The following is a 19,290-nucleotide window of genomic DNA, read 5'->3' as shown; positions in this document are numbered from 1 at the left end:
TGTTGATTTTTATTCCCATGTGAAAAACCCCAGAGGTGTCTTTTGGAAATGGGGTGTAGGGAAGGCACACATCCCTGAAAGCACTGGTTCACGTATTTGTGAATTCTCTGTTCCAAGGTGCTAATTGTGTATCTGTGGGACTTCCTTTTTCTCCTTGGCTTCCAGGAAATTTGGAGCCAAATGTGGGACAGAACTATAACAACTCTAAGGGACTTGAATGTTTTACTCTCTGGTTTGAATTTTCCTGACTTATTTACATTGCCCCAGTCCTGCATGTTTGTTCCTGTTATGTTATACTATATAGTTTTTTTTTTTTTCTGCCATCCGGGGATGAGGCTAGGGAGCAGTAAGCTGGTTATCGAGGGCATGAATGACGATACATGTGTGATGAGCAGGTGGGACTCTGGCCCAGCAGGCAGTGCTGGAAATTTAATATTACCCGGGACAGAGAGGAAAAGATGGGTCTTACAGTTAAGTCCGGAGGTTAAGTTTTTGCTCACATAGTCCTTACATGTAATATAATACGAATAATGTATATCCATACATTTATAAAATTTCTGAGCTGGAAGGAATTGTTGATAAATCCAAATACTTCCTTGTAGAAATAAGGAAACTGAAGACCAAGCAATTTGCGTAAGGCCCCAAACTATTTACTGGCAGAAATGAGAAGAGAATCCTTTTCTCTCTCCTCCTGGCCCAAAGCTTTTTCCATGATACCACCCACAAAGTTGCAGTTCTTCCCATTTTGTGTATTAAAATTTTTCATTTGAGATCCTTGGAAAATGTGTTAAGAAGTTATGCCTGCATATGTATAATACTTTTGTCCTCCCCAGACTTTCCAAACTCAATAAAGCATGGAAGCAGAGTGCTCCCCGCCCCCCATCACTTTCCTCAAAGCCCACCCTGATTTTAATGCTCCACTTAGGAACACACTCTTTCCAGCAGCCTCCCTTTGCGTCTGGGCTTGTAGATGGGAGGGGGAGGTTGAAACACAGAAGGCGCTCCTCCGGCTGCTGGGAAACAATCTGGGGAGGCTGGCGGCTGGGGATCAGCTGTGGGTGAATTCCAGGTGGCAGGTGGGATCATCAGAGTAGGGGGTCTTCAGGGAACGCTGCCAGCTCTGTCCAGGAAAGGAAAGATAGGGAATCCAGATATGCTCCAAACAGCCAATAGTGGAGGAATCCTAAGCATAGGTTCTCAAAAAATCATAGAACCCATGAAGGGCTGAGGAACAGGCTAGAAAGAGAGAAGGGGAAGACTCCTTGGCACACAAATATCACAAGTCTCCAGGGAACTGAGACACAACCCAACACAACACAGGTTTCTTTGGCCCATAGCATTAGGGATTAGGACCTAATTTTAAGAGGCAAGTCGTTCTGACGAATGGGTATATTTGGCTAGTTCTGGCTGAGTGGTTTTCAATGATGACTTCAGTCCAACGGAGCTGAGCTGCAGCCTCCTGGTATCACAGCTCCTTGTTTACCACTCAAGCAGGCACAGAGCCTGGCAAGTGGAGGTGGGGGTAGGGAGGGCACCTGGAAGGAGCCTGGGGCCCAGGAGCTGCTGCCCAGAGAGAAAGCTCTGCAGAGTTTCCAGTCAGAAAGGAAAGGGAACAGTGGGTCTGCTCATTTTGCATTTTGTGAACGTGTCTCCCTAGAAAACCAGTCTTTTTCTACCCAATTGTACCAAGCACAAGCACTGAAGGGTGTACTGCCTCCACCAAGACTGGGCCTGGTTTTCTATACCACACATTGCAAGAGGCTCGCCCTTGGCACATGCTAAATAAGCAACAATGATCCCAACAGTGATCATATAGCTGTTATTTTAAAAGCTAAGGAAGTGATGTGATGTAGTTAAGAAACTCCGCAATGGTCAATTTTCTCATGAGAGGCACAGCTGTGACCTTAGAGACACTGCAGTGAAGTTCTGAGCTTTTCCCTCACTTTATTTCCAAGTTTACTTAAACCTTTGCTGGGTTACAAATGGTCTTTGTGTCTCTGTCCCCTACCAATGGGCTCCATGCCTGGATCAAAGGAGTTCTTGAAGGGACCATCCTGAAGCCCTCCAGCTCATCATGCCAAGGCAATCGGGAGTCTGGGTAAGCTTTCTGATGGTTCTTTAAAATCCTTTCCAGCTATGACATTGTCAATCTTTGTTTAGCCGCCTGGCCTGAGGACCAACTGCATTAGTTCTTTGTTAGAAGTGTAGCTTCCTGGGCCTGAGTTATACCCATTGAATCAGAGTCCCTGGGACTTGGGCTCAAGCATTGGTATTTTCAATAATTGATTCTTACGCATATTTAGTTTTTTAAAAAACAGTTTGATACTTACCTGAAAGCGAACATTTCAGTAGCTATCACCCTGGTCAAGAAATAGAACTTTATCAAAAAAAAAAAAGAAAAGAAATAGAACTTTATCAATAATGCAGAGACCTTCTTGTGCCCTCACTGCCCCCAAAGGTAACTAGTATCCTGATTTTATGACAATCACTATTTTGCTTTTTCTTAGAATTGGTGCTTTCACATTTACAGGTACATTTAAACATGTATCCTTATACACCATAGTTTAATTTTGTCTGTTTTTTTGAGTTCTGTATGAATGGAATCATGCAGGTTGTAGCTTGGGCCTCTGATCTTCTTCTTCTTCTTTTTTTTTTTTTTTTTTTTTTTGCCTCCTTGCCATTATGTTTGTGAAGTTCATCCATGTTGCTGCTTTTGGTTGTAATTGTGTTATACTGCATGACTAAACCATAATTCATATACCTAGTCTACTGTAGGTGGACACTGGGTGGCTCCTGGTTTAGGACTGCTATGAATAATGCTTCTCTGAACATTCTTGCATGTGTTCATATTGGTTATACAGTAAGAGTGGATTGCCAGGTATGCCTATCTGTAACGTTAATAGATAATACTAGCTGCTTTACAGACTGGTGATTCCAAGTCCAATGTCAAGAACCTTTATCCATATTTTTGCAGAATAGAAGGTGGAAACAACCACAGAGTGAGCTTCGTATGTAATTAGCTGTCATTTCCTTCCCCCAGTTTATGGAGGTACTGGCCAGATTTGTTTTCAACTAGAGTCTTGTTGATCTAATTCCTCCTTTGTTGCTTATTGCTAACTCATAATTAATATACTAAGGAACTTTTCGACCTGTTCAGAAGTTAAAATGTATATGCATAAGAACCTGTTATGTGCCAGGCACAGTGTTAGGTTCTAGGAACAAAATGGTGAATAGAAAAGAGTTTGATCTTTGAAAAGCTTAAAGTCTAGGCAGGGAGTGACATAAGCAAGAGAAGGCAGGAATAAATATATACATTACAAACTCTGAGACATCCTGCAAGAAAAGAACAGGTGCTGGGAGAGTATAAAGGGCAGTGGGGTGGGGAGGATGCACCACCTAGACACCAGGGTCTGGGGAGGGAGTGGGAGAGAGCCTGGCTTGCAAAGTGGCGGTTAGCTCAGAGCTGAGTAAATCTCACGAAGTGTCAGTGAAGGAATTCCAGGCAGATAAGATGTTCTCTTGTGTGGGCTCTGAGAAAAAGAGAAACCTGGCAAGTGACGAGCTGTCAGGGGGATGTGATGGAGCATGGTAGAAGGTCTGCGAGAGCAGCCTGGCAAGGTGGGCAGGACCCAGCATGGTGTGGAGACATGGTGGCGCCCGCAGCCCCCTGTGGAATGCTGGCTCTGTCCACTCTAAAGAGAATGGCTTGTTGGAGGCCAGGCCAGAAAGCAGGCGGGCCAGTTAGGAGACTACTGCGGTCGTCCAGCCCAGAGATGAAATTCAGCTGGACTCGGATGTTGCCAGGCGACTTGGAAAGACGTGGATATATTCAAGAAACATGTTGGAGCTGGAATGGAGAAGTCTGGTGATGGATCATCTATGACAAGTGAGAGAGGGACAGGAGTGAATGGCATAACCCTCAGGTTTCTGGCTTCAGTAACTGAGTGAGAGGAGCTGGGAAATCTTTTTCACGGACATCAAATTCCTTTTATAGTCCTGAAAACCTACTCTATCCCCATCCTCCTGGCATTTTTCTATACTCAATATCAGAATAAAAGAAATCTAGTTTTGGTTAACAAACTCTCTTTTACCTTCTTCTATCGTTATTGCTTATTTACTGAGTAACTATTTATATGCTCGCTATGTCTAGAGCTGCTGGGTGATGGTTTTCATGCATGAATTAGTGAAAGAGTTTGCTTTATGAGTCAATGTCCTGATTTAAAATAAGGGTAGGCTGCCCTCATAGGGAAGTAGCAGATCTAGACCTGGTTCTCAGAGCAAATGCAATTGCTTAAAATTATCTTTTTTTAAGGGGAACACTTATGAAACATGGAAATCTTATGTTAAAGCCATTAAAAAGTCATGAATTCAGAGATGTAAGAGAAGTGACAGTAAAAAACAACTTAACAAACTCTTTTCACTAACGAATTGGACTACACAACATTTTCCTTTTCAAATTTCTTTTCTTAAAAGAATTTTAACTATTTTGAGGCCTTTTGAAGTGGGCTTTCTGTATAAAATATAGGATATGCTTAATTTCTTCAAGATAAGCTCCTTTGAACATAAAGATATCAGAAGTGTTTTCAGGGTAGAGTTTATAAAGAAATTCTGAACTTTTCAGCTTGGTCTATCTAGTGTATTTTAAAAGTTCAGTTCAGGTCTCTTAGCCGATCCATCAGAATCATCTTTCAGGGCTCTAGAGTCTTAGCTGGAAAAGAGAGAAAGATTTGAATGGGTTGTGTGGCCAGCCACCTGCCACCTCATTGCCTGCAACCATGAAGAGGCCAGGTTTCCCTAATTTTGAACAATAAAGCATCTAATTCACCCGGCTAATTTAAGCTGAGTTAGTACAGAATTTTCAGGAGGGCCGGTGATCTAAGCTTGGCTACTACATAGGAATAAGCAACCAGAAGAAACACCAGCCACACAATGAGACTTTTCTGACAGAAACCTCCAGGCTCCCACTGCCGACTAACCAGGCCACATGCTGCTGGGGTTTAGAGGAGACCTTGGCCATGGCTGCTACAGAACAAACCCTCCATCTCTGTGCTTGCTGCAGATCCCACTTCTCTTACTAGTGCCACCTTCCATCGCTCACTGCTGCTCTCTAAATCTCTCATGGATGCATCTGTTTGGTATAATCTAGAATGCTTGCTTACTCCCATAAGAATGCAGACAATAATCGGTTCCAACTGGAGGGCAACAAGTGCTTCCTAAGGGAGTCTGGGAAGGATGGATCTCCCCTTAGCCTCTACAGAGCAGGGACATGTTCTAGACAGCATCAGAGGTGATGTTTGAAATAAAATGTAGTATCTGCCACAGATAGCTAACAAAATCACCAAAAGAAATGATCTCAAATCCCTGGTCTCCTTCTCCTAGCACTAATTCCATTCAGAGGAAACATTTACCTGGGTCTTGCCCAAACATTGTCCCTTCAGGCATTCCCTGTGTCAGAATCAGTTCAGTGTCACTAGCCACAGAGCACATCAGAAAGCATCCACAGACAGCCAGCAGACTCCGATGGCCCCTCCTTTCCATGAAAGACCTTTGCACACCAAACAGTCAAGCAGTTTCTTTTAGGTCAGTGGCCTTGCTTCTTCCTGATTTCTGTTAGGTTTCTTGATTTAGGTCAGCTCATGGATCAGAGAGTATTTCTTATTTTTAAAGTGTATTTCTGGAGTTTACTATAAGATAATAAAAAATGTTGGGTGTAATGGAGATAGTTATTTGCAATGGTGCTATTATGATATTAAAAGTCATGCTTTCCCCATTCACTGCAACTTCCCCAGTACATTTCAAATAATTAAACCTTAAAGAAAAAAGGGTAATGCAAAATGTGGATAGTGGTAATAATGCTCACTGTCCTGTTTTGTGGTATAGTGGTGGAGACAAAGGGGTCTAAAAAATTTCTTGGGACTTTCTGTTTCCAGTTCGGCATTTAAGCTGGAGGCCTCCACTCCATTTGAACAAGTAGAAGAATCTAAACAGATGGAAAAATCACCAACTCTTCTTGGTTCTGTAAGAGAAGTGAGGACACAGGGCGAACCACCACCTCCAGGCCCGGAGAGACACATGAATACAGGAGGTGGTGGCTTACCAGAGCAGAGCCGAGCAGAAGCCATGTGTCAACCAGTACCACATGGGAGAACAGGAGCTATAATTGATAAATGGTGGGAAGCTCAGTGTGGGGAGACTCTCCACAATTTTGTGAGATTTACCTCCAGGGCCTTGACTAGGTCCTCACAGTAAATACCAAATATCAGAGAGAATTTCCCTGGTCTGGCAAGGGAGGGCAAAGAAACCATTTTGAAATATGCCAGGGCAATTAGCCCTTCTTAACCAGGCCTCCAGGGAAAATATGCTACCAGAGCCTAACCTGGGGAAAGAAATGCCCAACTCCAGCCTATCCTAGCCATCCTGTCCTACTTTAGGAGAAAAAACTGAGAAAAACTTGTGAAGTTCAGAGTTTAGGGTCATATATGTACCCAGTCCAGTCCTCCCCTCATACCTCACTACCACGTCATTAAAGGCCTATTTACAGTACATCATGTATGGCTATCAAGAATAAATTATAATATATAATATTATATATATTATATAATATATAATATTATATATTATATAATATATAATATAATAAATTAAATTTAATTATATTAAATTATACCAAAAGGTAAAAAACACAATTCAAAGAGACAACACAAGCATCAATGCCAGACATGGTAGAGATGTTGGAATTATCCAGCTGGGAATTTAAAGTAACTATGGTAAGGACTCTAACAGATGAAGTAGACAGCATGTAAGAACACAGGAAGCAGAGAGATGGAAATCCTCAGGAAGAACAACAACAACAAGTCAGAGATCAAAAACACTGTGACAAAAATTAAAAGTTTTTGGATCCAAGATGGTGGTTGGGGTCCCAGTCCATCGTGCTGGAGATCCCAGTGCTACAGCTATGGATGCTGTGGTTCAAGCAGTAGTAGCATTCCCTCATCTGATAGAGAGCAACACTCTGTGGACAAGGATTGATTTTGATGGATTTCAGCTGGAGTCCAACCAAGAAAGATCTTGATGGCTGAAAATATTAATACTCACATGACCTCCTCGAGGATGAGTCTGACGTCTGGTTTGACGATACCACCATATACTCCGATACCACCCTATAGACTGCATTCCATAAGGTAGATGGGACAACTGCAAACATCTAATTGATCATGTCAAGCTTTTGAAACAGGAACCTGCTCAACTTTATTGGCTTATCTCATTGCTCTGGCCTGGGCTTGGGCCCATGGATGTCAGTAGAAATCCTGGATCTGATTTAGAAGCATAAAGAATGAAAGATAGTGAAGATCCAAGCTATTGAGACAGAAAAAAAGAGACCTTTAGTAGCCTAGGTCCTGACTTCCTGTGTCTTACTCATGGTTCAGCCTCTACTAAGACCTGAGCTCTGACACAGCCCCTCCCACCCTAACCCAGTTTCACTGAAGAGTTGCAGCAGGCACTGATGCAAACACTAGAATTGCTGCTGGGTTTCACCGTTGGGATGCCCATGGAGGGGGCAGACAGGACGGGACCCCTTGAAAACAAGATGGCAACTTATAGCATCTCCCTGCTTGGGGTAGCAGAGAATTCTGGAGATAGGATGTAGCTGAAAGCTGATATACGGCCTTTTTGGCTTGGGGAAATAAACTACTGATAAAAGCTGCTTGCTAGTTAAAAAAAAAAAAAAAGTGGGGGAGATTGGAGGAGGAAGAGGAAGAAGAAAATAATCCTTAGCAAAATATTAGTAAATTGTGGCTATCTGGCACATATTCGATATGTTCTCTCACTAACAAAAAGTCGTGGTAATAAGGCAGGAAGAACTTAGGAAAGCCGACAAATCACAGAGTATCGTTGGAGAACGTCATACTTGAAGGACATGATGCTCAGGGACTGAGGTTTATTTCATGGTGCCCAATCTGCACCATGAATGTGTTAGATTGTGTTTGATTTTAAAGTCTGCATTTTAAAGAGGAGCTTTCACATTGGGACAAAGGGGGAAAAAGTCAACTCTTCTAAAAATGTATTCTAGCAGAAACTCTTTGAATTTCCACACCATTTTCAGAAAAGGGGATGTGCTTAATCTGCCACAAATGATCCTTCCTAAACCATTCCTGGCTCCTAGGACCACCTCCTTTGGTCTGGTTTTTCTGTTTTAGAATCCTGCACAGAACGGAGTCAAAGTTCACAAGGTGATAGGATCCATGACCCGCCCACCTTTATGAAACTCAGACAAAAATTTCCCATGTCTGTCTTTTTGGCATTACTCCTATGATTCATGGTTCCTCCAAAATCGGTGGCAGAGACCTGGTGAAAAAAACCTGTGTTCTTCTACTCCCCCAGGTGTGCATTTTCCTCCAGGTCACCCCTGTCTCTCATCTGTGTTCCTAGGCTCTTTGCACCCCAGGTCCAGAGGCGCCCTCAGGCTGGCTCAGGTAATGGGGAGTGTTGAGCCCACCACGTCAGTGCAGGAGGTGAAGTATGTGAGCTGGGATACACCTGGGACTCCTTCCCTGCTGCAGCATCGCTCCTGAGAGCGCTGGCCTCTTGTGAATGTTCCACCTTCTCCTCGGCTTGGCCTCCCTCTCAGCCTCTCCTTCTATTGGTGGCTCCTTGCTCCTCTTTTCTTTATTAACCAGCCCCTCTTCATTCTGTTCATATTGTTTTCTTCCCCAAAATGTGGCTTCCTTATAACTTCAGCTTGCTGATGGCTTCTTGTAGCTTCTCATGTACTTCATGCGTCTCCTCTTTCTGCATCCAGCTTGGGGCCTGAGCTTGGAGTTTTCTTTTCTCAAGAAAAGTTTGCAAGAGTGAGAGCACCCACTGGCCCAGCTCATTCTGGCTTGGCTCGTCCATGGAGTGTCTATACCTGGATCTGGTCATGTGAGCAGGTGAGTGCGGGCCTGTGATAGAACACCCACGTCTCTGGAGACAGTGGGGCCTGTGCGACCGTTGGACACTGGGATTCCTCAACTTATTATTGCTTTTAAGCTAAATCCGTAACACTCTGGATCAATCTTTGTGATAGAAAGGAAAACTAGACAGCAAGCAATATTTTTCCAACCTCGCTGAAAAGGAAGCAAATGACAAGGTAGAAATATTGATTGCTTTATTCTCAATTCCTGGGGAATTTGGGATAAGGCTGATCTCTTCACTTTACTGGGCTTCATTCTAGTTCCAAGAATTCACCCATGTTCATCTGGTGGAAACTCAAAGTGTAGGTCTGTTGATCTTCTCCTGGGCACCCCAGGTCCTCTGTTGGAAGGGGCTGGAACCCTTCTCAGCACATGGCATCCTGGCACTCTCCTACTGTGTTGGCTCAGCTGAGGACACTGCAGTGAAACTCTCTGAACTCGGGTGAGGGAAATCTTGACCTACAAGTGACTACAAAGGGAGAGTGTGGTGGGAGTTTTGGTTTTCCTCATCTGTCTGTGGCTCGTTCCTGAGCCTCATGGTCACTTGAGGTTGTTTTTCTTTATCTGTGGGCATTGATTTTCCCCAGCATCTCCTACCCCTGAACTGCCATTTTGTTGTGGTTAAAGGCCCCTCTGTGCACCTGACACATCATTCTCCCACTGAGGGAATAACGAGCCAGTCTGCTGTGTTCTCCCTGCAGGGAGAACCTGTTATGGGCAGTGTGATGTGACAGGGGAGGAAAATTTATAGGGCATACATGGTCTTTTATTTCCTCTTACCTCCTGAACCTCTCCCCTCCATTCCCATTTCCTGCTGCATCTGAACTACTTGTGTTACTGGGTGCCTGCCATGTCACCTGCACGGCTGAGCTTTGCTCCTGAGTTCTGTCTGGGACACATTCTCATTCTGCTTGCCTTGTTCAGGCTTAGAGGTTGATTCCTTTGAGAAGCCTGCCCTGATTCTGCTCTCTCCAGGACAGGCCTGAATTCTCCACCACCCACACCTGTGCTCCTAAGGCACCCAGTAATTTTGCTCTTTGTTATCATCACTGCTCATTTCCTGAAGCGAGGACTCCTGGAGCGCAGGACACTCTGCATAGATGCGTGGAAAGTGCTCAATCCCTCCTTGAGAACGGCTGGGGGTGTGAGGGGAGTCGTTTCATTCATTCTGGATTTGGGGTGATATTATGCATTCTGGTAGGAATCTCTTATGGTGCTTCTTTAATGACAGCAGCCAATATTTCTGGAACAACTATTTATCCTCAGTGCCCCATTAAGTGCTTACATGTATCACAGGTTTTTTATCTCTATCACTCTTTTCAGCCAGTGAGGTAAATACTATTTGTAACTTCACAGGGTGAGAAATCTGGGCTTAGAGAGAGGAGGGGTACAGCCCAGACCACCCAACAGGGGCATGGCTGAGGCGGAGTGGGAACCTGGCCCCAGGCCTCTCCATCTGCAGGGATGTCTGCTGCCGTCAGGTCCCTGGAGCTCCTCTGCTCAGCTTAGGGGCCAGGGACCTACAGGAGACTTATGATGAAGCTCTTGGTGTTCTCTAAGACCCTTTGCTTTCCACTGATAACCTTGAAAATGTCTTCAGCTTTAAAAAACCCAAAACACCAGGTGTCCTGCCAACTGAGGCAAGTTGTAATTCTTGGGGTGCCCGAGTGGCTCAGTTGAGTGGCTGAGTGGCTAAATATCTGCCTTCGGCTCAGGTCACGATCCCAGGGTCCTGAGATTGAGCCCCGCATTGGGCTCCTTGCTCAGCGGGAGCTCCTTGCTCTTGCTCTGCTCCTCTGCCCCTTACCTTACTTGTGTTCTCTCACACTCACACACTCTCCCTCTCTCAAATAAATAAATAAATCTTTTTTAAAAAGTTGTAATTCTCAGTAATTTCCTCCCCCACCCCTGTTATTTTTTGTTGCCTTTTGTTGCCTCCTTACACAAGTAATAACAGAGTGTACTTTTCTTTCTCAGAGATTCAAATGAATTAGGAATCCACGGAGAAAACTAAAAAGCCTCTTCACCACTGGCCTCTCCTCACTGGGGATTCCATTTCTTTTTTCAGAAATAACAATTATTAACAGTTTGGAGTGGATCCTTCAAGTCCTTTTTCTGTGCATTCACACACATAGATGTGCCCATGGAGTAAAGTTCTCTTTTCCACAAAAGTGGCATGATGCTCTGTGCACAGTCTTGTCGCTTGAATTTTTTTTCCTGCTGGGCACTTTGTGTTGGGGGTCAGTCTCGCTCTATCTCAGAGCTCATAGGACTTACCATCTTTTAAGTCTTCCCTTAATGATGGAATGGTGGGGAGTCCCCAGAAAAATGGCAAATCACAGCTTGCTTCTTCTCTAAAAAAGTGTTTATTTTGCTTCAAAAATGCTCAAGAAGAGTGCCTGCTTCTTATTGGGCTTTACTGCTCCTTTCACACTCTCATACAATTGGTGCTGCTCACACTTTCTAGGATGTGGAATGCGGTCCACTTTGTTTTGGTAAAATTAGTGACTCACAATGTCTTCCCCCTTTCCTTTCCCCTCCGCAGCTGACAGAGGCCCAGTCTATTGTGCTCTTGGAAGCAGCACAGGATGTTGTTACACTTGGCTACCCAGTGGCACAAAGGTCTCCGAAATTAGGCCCAGCACTAGCTAAGCCCTTGTTCAGTCTTTGGATACTGACCATAGACTGGCACAGTGGGGTTGCTACCTGTGGAATCAGGGCTTACAGGTACATGGGTGTAGATGTGTGGTGTGTATGTGTGCTGTGTGTTGTGTGTGTGTGTGGTTTATGTGTATGTGTGGTATATATGCATGTGTGTGTGGTGTGTATATGTGTCATGTGTGTGTGCAATGTGTGGTGTGTGTCGTGTATATATGTGTATGTGGTGTGTGTAGACGCTGTGTATGTGTGTTGTGTATGTGTGGTATGTGTAGGTGTGTACATGTGAGTGATGTATATATTCATGTGGTGTGTATACTTCACGTGGGGTGTGTGTGATGTTATGTGTATGTGTGTGTGTACATGTGTGAGGTGTGTGCGTGCGTGGATGTGGACACCCGCCCTTCCTCTGCAGTGGCATGCTCCTGTGGGGGTGCTCCAGGGAAAGGAGGTTACACAGGAGTGAAGCAGTAAAGGGCTGTTGCTCCAGGACTTGTTCCATTTCATCAATCTTTTAACAATTATTTCTAAGTCAAGAATGTACCAAGAAGTTAATGAATAAGTGTTTCCCCTTCTGTATAGAATATTCTGTAAGGATAACAACACCACCTAAGGAACCTGCAAATATAGAATCTCCTTGTGGGGAAAGCTTGAGAAAAATGTCCTGCTAAGAGGTGTTGCTATAGAGGAAACACAAGGGAGCATGTAGCTTGCAAATGGATTTTGGGGACTAATTTCATTCAAACCCATGACTTGGACGTTTGATTTCAAAGGCCTGTTGGTTGCACTGTTTTCTGTAATCAGAGAGATGTCCATTGATATAACCAGACCAATGTTGATCTTTTTTCTTAATTTGGTTCAGAGTTACAATTTTCTCTTCCATTAGCATCTAGAATTTTCCATTAGAAAATTTCCTTTCCACTGGTGTCCAGACATGTCCAGACACTTGTTCCATTAATATTTAGCGCCTGGAAGCCACAGCTGAGTCCTTGTGCACTGCTCACCATCTTGGGCTCTTAGGATCTAACTCTGAGATTGAATCCATTATGACACCACAGTGATCAATCTTTTCATTGAAAAACTATCAGGAATTGGAGTTTGGGATTATAGTCACACAAGTTTTAAACTTTCCTTCCTTGTCTCCCTCCTAACTTCAGGATACTGTTTCTTTTCCCCAAGAGTCTAAGTATTAAAAATGTTATGTATTGGGACGCCTGGTGGCTCAGTGGGTGAGCATCTGCCTTTGGCTCAGGGCGTGACCCAGGATCGAGTCCCACATAGGGCTCCCCGCAGGAACCTGATTCTCCCTCTGTGTGTCTCTACCTCTCTCTGTGTCTCTCATGGATAAATAAATAAAATCTTTAAAAAATAAATTAAATGTTATATATTGTTTTTTCATTTCTTGAAACACAGTTTTTCCTATTACATAAATAATTTACCTCATCGTTCTTACAAAAATTTTGAAACACATAATATAGAAGGTGAAAAGCCCTATCTCTTTCAGAGATGAGTTTGTTGTTCTTGGATGTTATCGACTTTAGTTTCAATTTTCTCAGAAAATGAAATTTGAAAATAACCCATAAAAATTACCGAGGTAAATTCTTGTATTGATTTAAATATTCATAACCCATAGTGCAAGTTTCCAGGGCGTGAGTTGCTTCTGAAACAATTACCAAGAGAAAAAATAGTGTACTGAGATTAATTTCAGTGACTCTCAGTAAAGAAGGACATAAGATTCCTTCCATCATGTAGTGAGGAAATCTGAATTCTTTATTCTAGTTCCCTTTTGGGCTGGTTACTGAATGACGAGAGACACCAGAGATCAGATGGAAGTGAAAGGAGCAGTGTCAGCTTCAGCTCTCAAATCTCAGGGCTTCTGGGAACAGCTTTAAATGCAGCCTCTGGGGGGAAGCTCCAGTGGTGGGGCAGACCCTAACCACTGCAGTTCAGCCCCCTTGGCAGAGGGTGCCTGGGGATCTCAGCCTGCACACCTAGGCACACAGCTGCCAGGCCCTGGCTGGGCCCTGCCTGGCGAGCGCCCTCCCACCCTGGAGCAGACGGGCTGCCTGCTGACTCTCTGCTACTATCCCCCAACTTGAAAGCCAGAGCTTCTGGCTGGGTGCCTCCAAGGCTCTCCTGGGGGAGAGACCTTCCCTCCTAGAGGGCCAGGAGCAGGGCCCCCCAGTACCTGCAGAGCCCCGGTCTCCTTTATCAGCTGAGGCAGAACCAGTCGACCTCACAACTGGGACCTGATAGCAATCTCGGTTCCTCCAGCCTGGCTTCGGGGCTGAGCAGGGTAGCTTTCTCCTCCCAGAGCGCCTGCATTTTTTGAGGATGGAGTGAATGTTTGTGTTTTCATGAGGCCATGCGAAAGGAATGTGAATATTAGAAAAGAGCCCTATTTGTTAAAATGATAATTGCTAGAATGCTCTGGAGCCTTCCATATTCGCTCTTCTATGGTGTCATGGAAGCCTGAGGAACAGGGCAACATCTGACCCCGATGACTTGGACTTGCCAAGGCCCTTCCAGATGATAGAAATTTGCTGTCATTTTGGTTATAATTTTCACTAATGACTTGGATTTCCCTTTGGTCACCAAATATTTCAAAGCAACTTATTTTTTTACAGCATCCAAGAGCCGACTGGCCCCGTGGCAGTTACCCAGGCAAACGACACAGAGTGAGCGTGTGAATAAAATAATAAATGAGTGTATAAACATGCATAATTTATTTGAATCAATATTCATGCCCTATTACACTGTGGGCCGGTTCAGATGTTTGAAAGCCAGGCCTGGCTGGCCCCCGCAGACACCCCCTGCAGCCATTCCCTCAGGAAGTGAGCTCACCTCCCCTCCTGCAAGAGCGTTTATAAAATGCTTGTGTTCCTCCTGTGCCAGCTCTGCAGGGTTGGGGTCAACTACGAGTTTCAATTATTCCTTAAAACTACTGAGAGAGTCCTTGGGAACGAGCTTGCCTTCCTGTGCCTTCAAACTGGTGTCCTCTCTGGCAGGTATAGTGTGGTGCCTGGGCTTTCCAGTGAGGCCAAGGGGGTGAAAGGCAATCTGTGAGGGCTTGGCCACTTGTCGTGCCCTCCCTGGCCCAAGCCAAGGGTTGGTGCTATGTTGTAGGGGAGATGCTCAGTGGATTCAAACATCTGCTTTTCTTGGCTTTAATAATCTGAAGGCGTCAGCCTCCATGAACTGAGATTGCCACACTGAACTGCATCATAGTCTGGTGGTCAAGTGTCAGGTCAGCACCCATCAAATCAGACGGACCTGGTTTGAATCCTGCCTCTGCATCTTACCAGCTGTGTGGCCGTGGGCTACTTACTCAACCTCTCTGTGCCTTAGATTTCCTGCCTGCAAAATGAGGACAACAGGAGGGCTTTCCCCAGCATATTGAAAAGAGCCTAGAAGAAGGCTGAACTGGTAAAAGAACAAATAGGAAGAAACTACCAGGGATCAGTGTGGTCCTGGCTCTACCTGGCCTCTGCCCGCAGACACCCAGAGGCTTACATTCTACCCCCTTCCTTCGTCATCCTGGCAATCTGTGTCTTCCCTCTATGGCAGTAACAGAGCAAAAACATCTCTCCAACACACGAGTGGGGATTGTGTCTTCAATGGCAGGCTGCTTTCTCTCGCTCGCCTACCACACTTTGAGACCCTCTCACTCTTTCATTCTACCTCTTGTGCCTTTAGGTCTCCCTGACCCCTCACCAGTGCTAAAGGAGTTCTTTCCCTAAATCTCGGGGTTCCTCAACTATGGCACATTTGACATTGAGGTCAGAGAAGTCTCTGCTGTGGGGCGGGGGTTGGGCTGTGTGCTCTAGGACACTTGGGATGCCTGACCTCTCTACACCACATGCTGGTAGCATGCTTGGCTCCAGCTGGGACAGCAAAAAATGTCTCCAGATATTGCAAACATCCCCTTGGGGAGGGAGAGACCAGAATCACTGGCCTAAAAGAATACAAAGTGCTTTTAGCGTTCTCCTAAACACAGACACTGGTGGCTACACGTGTCTGTGTGTGTGTGCAGGGGCCTGTACCACCAGAATAGCTCTCTAAGGCAATCCCAAACCAGGTGGTTGGAAATTCTCTTATTTCCCTTCCCTTCCTTCTTCCTACTCAACCCCATGTTCAAGGAAGCAGCATTCTGAAAACAGGTCAAGGACAAAGTAGAGTCCTAGAGACCATAAGAGATGGGACCACTGTGTGAGTGTGTATGTGTGGGAGCGTGGGCTTGAGTTGCAACTTTAGGAAGATTGAAGCGGCTATTTCTTTGTTCTCTTACTTCCCCTTCTTTCGTTCCTCTCAGTGTGGCTGGCAAGGTAAAACTCTGGAGAGAGCTTTGGCTTCCTGGAGGCCAGGCTGGGACTCCCAGGAGATGGGGTGTAGACTAGGCAGCGTGGATAGGCTCTTCCTTCACCTTGTCCTCCTGCCTGGAGCTGGTTCTGATGAGGAGACCACCATCAAGGTGCTGGACAGAGTGCTTTGCTTCCAGGAGGTTCCATAGCCTAGAGACGTGGCCCCTGGATCAGATGCTGCAGGATTGGAGCTGGGACGGGAGTTCCTGTGGAAGGGAACAGGAGAGCGCTTGTGGAGGGTGGTGGATGTGGAGGAGGACAAGGATGGGAAGCCTCCAGGCAGAGGAGCCGGGAGGTGCAGATATGGGGACTAGAGAGTAGAAAGTAGAAGCAGGGACTCAGGAGCCAAGAACAGCAACAAGTGCAACAAGTGGCTTCAAGAGTCCCCCTTGACGGATAGATCAGCCGTGAATTCGGCCTGGCAGGAGCAGGAGTCCCTTCTCACTGAGGGGTGCCCAGAGGGGTTCCTGTACATGCCCACTGCTTACGTCAGGGCTTCTCTAGCTGCAACCCGTGCACCTCCGGAGGCCCTCGGACATATTCTCTGCACTTTGCAAGCTTTCTGGGAATAAGCCTGGCTTTGAGACAAGTTGAACAATTAATGTATTCACATTCTAGATCATTTCAAACGACATAAATACTGTAGCCACTGGCTGCATGTACTATTGAGCACTTGAAATGTGGCTAATAGATACTGAGTTGTATTCTAAATATAAAACACATTTTGACATCTTAGTAAGAGAAAAATATATAAAATATCTCATTAGTAAGTTTTTATACTTATCTGCTGAAATGATAACCTTTGGATATATTGAATTAAATAAAATATATTATGAAAATTAATTCTGCCCATCTCTATTTTCTTAATGTGGCTACTAGAAAATTTAAAAATTATGTATAGTTAGTATGGGGCTTGTATTATATTTCTATTGGATTATGCATTCTCAAAAAGGGATGATATTGTCCCTGAGGGGGCAGGAATTGATTCTTGGAGGAATATGGTGAAAAAAATTATAATCTTTTAAAATCTTTTATCTACATATAAAGCACAGATACACATATAGCATATAAATGAGATACACTGTATGTTTCTGATATTAAAATTTCATGGGAGTGGTTAGCAAAAAAAATGTGCAAAGAAGCTCTTGAATGGATAATAATGAAAAAATTGAGAAACACTGATCTAGACGAACATCTTATAACCCAAGAACTACTGTATACAGATAGGCCTGTGTCTCCATTTATGTTTGGGGTCATATTAGTGCCAAGCAGAACTATTTTAGTAATCTTGAGTTAATAGGCAAGAATTGAGGTAGTCTTATGCAATGCTGAATTTGTACTCAGTGAAGGAAAAATAATACCAAGGTATATCTTTCTTTAAAAAAATATTTTATTTATTTACTTGTGAGAGAGCAAGTGTGTGAGAGAGAGGACACAGAGGGAGAGAGAGAAGCAGAGTACCTGCTGAGCAGGGAACCCCATGCAGGGCTCGGTCCTAGGACCCCGCGATCAAGACCTGAGCCGAAAGCAGACACTTAACCAACTGAGCCACAAGGCACCCCCAATGTGTACCTTTCAAGGACACTTTCAAATCAATACCTTAAGGAAGAATGGGAAGGGGTAGGAATGAGCAGTCCCTTGGCTCCCTGGGGGGCCATACTCATAAGAGCATCCACAGTTCAATGTCCAGGGGACAACAGAATCCATCCATCACATCACATTGATTAGTGTTGCTACCTTGAATTCCATTATTTTTACAGACTTTTTTTTTTTTTGCATATAATTTGTTAATTTGTGTTGGATTCCTATAGCATCAAGCGTTCCAAACCCAGCAGAGAAAGAGAGGTGTGATTCACACCACTAAAATCCAACAAGTGTACGTAAATAAAGCAGGGATCAGACAGGTGATCCAAGTGCCAGCTCTGTATCTGATACAAAGTAGATCGGAGGTCATGGCATAGATGTGTTACGTGTCACCCCAGAATGAAACTTGGTCCCCTGGCCTAGACCGAGCTGGATAGCAGCACAGAAGCCTGGCAGCCAGCAGCCTGCAACCTGACCACGCAGGCACAGCCTGCCTCAGCTTGGGCAGCACCAGCATGCCCAGTTCCTCTCAGCCCATCAAAATGCTCCCCGGCCCCTGCCCAGGGAGGGACTCCGAATGCTAAGCTAAGAAGAGGTGTTCCTCCATGTGGAATCAAGAGGAGAGCGGAATACGTATTTCCCTCTCTCCGTCCCTCTGTCCCTGGTTTTGTGCTCGCTCTTATTCAGGTAATGTTAAAAAAAAAAAAAAAAAGAATCTAGGTTGGCATTTAGGTTTGTAAGACCTTTCTTAAAAAATTATTTATTTGTTTGTTTTAATTAATTAATTTTTTAAAAGATTTTATTTATTTATTTGAGAGAGAGAGAGAGAATAAGAGCACAAAGTGGTGGGGAGGGAGAAGCAGCCTGCCCACTGAGCAGGGAGCCAGGCAGGGGGCTTGATCCCAGGATCGTGAGATCATGACCTAAGGGGAAGGCAGACACTTAACAGACTGAGCCACACGGGCGACCCCCCCCTCCCCTTTTTTTTAAAGCATTTTTTCTGAGCCACTGACCTATCCCAGGGAACTCTGGCGGTACTTCCATCAGCGTGAAGACGCACTGGCTTACTTCTCTGTGGAGCAGCCGTGCCTGCCTTGCTCTCTCCATCCTGGCTGGTGGGGCTGCCTCTTCTCTCCACTTCTGTGATTTTCCACAGCTTCCCTTCCTCAAGCCTGCAACTGTAGAGCAGAGAGGAGGGCGTAGGGACATGCATACGTGGGTCAGGAATTGCCAGCTCACTTTTCAAATCTGGGTGTCACCACCTCCAAGTTGTGTGACTCTGGGCCAGTTGCTGAACCACTCCCTACCTCACTGTTCTCACCTGGAAAGTGAGCTGATGCCTGTCTGCCAAGCTGTTCCGTGGCTGCAGGGTGGTGCTACATTAACTCATTCAGTGTTCAAAACCCTTCCCTTTCCCTCCTTGGTTGAGTTTTTGGGCCTTTTCTAGTGCTGCATCTCTGCCATTTTCAACTCTTTGAATTAGCTTTACATAGTTATCAAACAGAGCAGTAGAAGGAAAGGTTGGTGAGATAAGCCAGGCTCCAGGATTATGCAATTTCAAAGTATAGTTTTCAAGAAGTTAAAGGACTCTTAAACACATACTGCGTGATTGCATAATCAAAGATTTATTTAAGTGTAAATGAGGGAACCAAGCAGATAGTAAAACAGCTTAGAGCGAGGATAGGAAAGACTGGCGAGGATAGGAAAGACTGGCGTATATAGTCAAAGAAAAA

At 44.8% G+C, this 19,290-nt stretch overlaps 1 long non-coding RNA gene across 1 annotated transcript; it reads right to left on the bottom strand.

Moving 5' to 3' along the window:
- Positions 1-14,315: 14,315 nt before the first annotated feature.
- On the bottom strand, positions 14,316-18,765 carry LOC118352639 (uncharacterized). The gene is made up of 2 exons (XR_004810087.1): positions 18,571-18,765; positions 14,316-16,179 (listed from the first exon to the last, which is right to left on the bottom strand). It is a non-coding gene; the product is annotated as an uncharacterized LOC118352639 (long non-coding RNA).
- Between the last annotated feature and the right edge of the window lie 525 nt (positions 18,766-19,290).

Source organism: Canis lupus, chromosome 1 (assembly GCF_003254725.2).
Source record: "Canis lupus dingo isolate Sandy chromosome 1, ASM325472v2, whole genome shotgun sequence".
NCBI classification, from domain to species: Eukaryota; Metazoa; Chordata; class Mammalia; order Carnivora; family Canidae; genus Canis; species Canis lupus.
This window is presented reverse-complemented; position numbering and strand designations above follow the sequence as displayed.